Genomic DNA, 3,065 nt, shown 5'->3' with positions numbered 1-3,065 from the left:
GTTTTTCTATATTACCCAATTTATAAAAATGGACACCTCCACAAGGTCTAATTGTCCTATAATTTCTAAAGGTTTAAATCCCTGTTCATAGAAAGATCATCCAAAGAAGGAACTACACAGAAAGTATTCTATTCTTTTCCATGATTAAGTTTCGGTGGTACTAGGCCCTCAAGTAGCAGACGTTTATTGACGGTTGGCAGAAGCACTGTCACCATACCATCCACTCCTCTTCCGCTATGGTTAGGTAACCACTAGATTATTGGATGTACTAGCCTTATTATTTGTAATATATACATCCAATATAGGGGCTTTAGTTTTTACTCTCCTGAGAGAACACAGATTTCTCCTTCTCCAGATCTTGATGATCTCAATAAGATAAATATTCCCCAATGCTGCAAGTAAATCTATTGCGTTATAAATTTTTTTTAATATAAACTATTATGAGGGATTTGACATGTCGAAATAAGATGTTAATGTGATGTTCAGCAAGGGAGTCGAAAGGTACCCTATAACCTCTTGGTGTCCTCTCCAAGAAGCAGCGTAGTTCAATGCAGTGAAGCCCCATTTATCTTCCATCTCCGTGTTAATTCAGAACTCTCGAATTAGTTTTGGTAACACTGCGGTGCAGAGGTGTCCTTCCCTTTATATCAGGCCTTAAACCTTCGACTCCGAACTGTAAAAGCAATGCCACAACATGAGTATGGCCTTCCCTGGATGCCAAGAACAAAGGAGTTTCTTCCTCAATGTTAACTCCACCGATAAGCCCACAATGTTTCCTAAGTAACATCAACACTATTTCCAAATTACCATCTGATACTCCGTAATGTTTAGGAAGATTTAGCAATAAGATATATCAGCTTCAAATGACAGAAGTACTTCAACACATTTCGTGGTATTGTTTCTAGATCCAATATGCAAAGAAGTCAGGAGTTGATTCAAGAGGATCAATCAATAATCTATTGAATCAAGAGGAATTCGTTCAGCAAGCAATGAAACGTATTTTTATACATAAACAACCGTTTATGGTTCCATGAAAGAGAGATAGTCCATATTTAATACACGATTGGACCACTCCTGAATGTCTTTCGTATGCAGCAAAATGCAATGGCGTCATACAATTAATATCTACCCCTTCAATAACATGTCCACGACTTCCTTGTGACCCTCGAGAGATGCAAAGTTTAGCGGAGATTTGAGGTCATTAGTTTTTGCTTCGATGTTAGCACCAAGTTTTAGTAGTAAATTCACTATTTCCTGCGAATCGCTCAACCCCGCATAGTGATATGCAGTGTATCCATCTTTACCGATATAGTCAAAGGAAGCTGGAGGTTGCGGAAGTAATATTGATTGGGCTATTGAATCGAAGCAAGTCTGCTGGCAAAGTGTAGAGGAGTCGTGTTGTTTATATCTTTAGAATTCTAATTAGCTCTAGAATTTAGAAGCCATTTCACAACTGTGCATATCAACAGCCTGGCTATTTCCGTGAGTCCTCGGAAGGAAGCAATATGGAGTGCTTTTAACGTATGGATCTCTATTACGTTATTCGGAGTAGTAATAACCTTTATGTCAGAATGTGCATCTATAAACTTCGTGAATTTCGCACTTGCAACTTTCCGCGCACTCGCTTGCAGAATTATTTCAACCATCTCTACATTTTTCGACATTCCAGCTGAAGAAAGAGGAAGATTGCCGTGAACATCTTTCTTTTCTGTATTTGCTCCGTGTTTGATGAGTAGTTGCACTCCATCAAGATATCTCATTCTGATGGCATAGTTAAGAATAACAGTTGGATAAGATTCAAAATGTTCTGTTCTGTTCAATAAGACATTTACGAGTTTCAACAATTTGTTTGAAACCGCATTGAACAGAATTTTTGATCCTAAAAAACTTTTATCTTCTACCTTTGCACCATGTTCTAAAAGTAATTTAATTAATTCCTCAGATGATTTGGAATAAGCTAAATCTAGAGGTGTTTTCCCTTCCTCACTCATCACATTGGGGTCAGCGTTCTTAGACAAAAGAAATTCAGCAAACTCAGTTTTGTTCTTTTCTATTGCTAGATATAAAGCTGTTATGTTATTACAACCTCTTCTATTAATGCCATCCCCGTAATCCAAGAAGGTATTTATTAAGTTTATATTTAGATTATCAGCGGCTCTTTGAAGAGGAGTATAGCAAAATATATCTTAAAGTCCTAAACTTGCATTCTGGCATAGCAAATAGCCAACAGCAGCATCGTAACTTTCATCAACGGCTACATGGAGCACCGTTTGGCCTAGTAGGTTTTGCGAAATGCATCTGTCATACCAAAATATCCCAAACTATTGATATCTGCACCGTGTTCTGGAAGTGCCCTTACACCATTCAGTTCCCCATTCTCTGTTGCATGATGCATTGGAGCATCATTAGCATTGTCTCCTATATCCGCAGTTGCATTTCTTTCCAGTAGCAAATTGACTATATCTTTGGAGACCCCCAATGGTAGCGATGTGCATTGGAATCCTACTTAAATATCCCTCAGTGTTACAACTAGCACCATTGTCTAGAAGTGCCCTTATACCATTCAGATCCTCTTCATTTGTTGCAAGATGTATTGTATCTTCATTTCTTTTGTCTCCTATATCCTCAGTTGCATTTCTTTCCAGAAGGACATTAGCAATATCTTCAAAGCATGGCACCATTATGCAGTGATGTCCAAACCAGAATATCCTTTACTATTGATATTAGCACCTTTATCTAGAAGTGCCCTAACAACATTCAGATGCCCATAAAATGTTCAATAATGTATTACTGCGTTATTATCATTGTCTATTATATCAACAGTTGCATTCTTTCCAGTAGCTCGTCAAGAATAGTTATGTAGCCCTTCTATTCAGCAATGTGGAGAGGCGTGGATCCATCTTTTCCTCTGCTGTTGATTCCAGCGCCATGTTCCAGAAGTTCAATAGTTTCATTGATATTTCTGATGTCAATGGACAGATGTAGTAGTGTATCATCCATCATACTTGATGAGCGTCCATCATCTCTCTCTCCTATAACATAAAATCACAATATATATATATATA

General features: G+C 37.7%; 2 long non-coding RNA genes across 3 annotated transcripts in view; one reads left to right on the top strand and one right to left on the bottom strand.

The window, feature by feature from the left end:
• Nucleotides 1-3,065, top strand: part of LOC136797227 (uncharacterized) — a 113,357-nt gene that overhangs the window by 41,630 nt on the left and 68,662 nt on the right. The window lies entirely within an intron of this gene.
• LOC136797226 (uncharacterized) overlaps nucleotides 7-3,065 on the bottom strand; it is a 31,502-nt gene continuing 28,443 nt past the window's right edge. For both annotated transcript variants that reach the window (XR_010845062.1, XR_010845063.1), the window contains exon 3: nucleotides 7-3,032. This is a non-coding gene — a long non-coding RNA (uncharacterized lncRNA). The remainder of the gene's footprint in view (nucleotides 3,033-3,065) is intronic.

This window comes from Halyomorpha halys, unplaced genomic scaffold (genome assembly GCF_000696795.3).
Source record: "Halyomorpha halys isolate HHAL.00 unplaced genomic scaffold, Hhal_1.1 Scaffold827.1, whole genome shotgun sequence".
NCBI lineage: Eukaryota > Metazoa > Arthropoda > Insecta > Hemiptera > Pentatomidae > Halyomorpha > Halyomorpha halys.
Note: the sequence above shows the minus strand (reverse complement) of the source record. Positions and strands in the feature narration are given on the sequence as shown.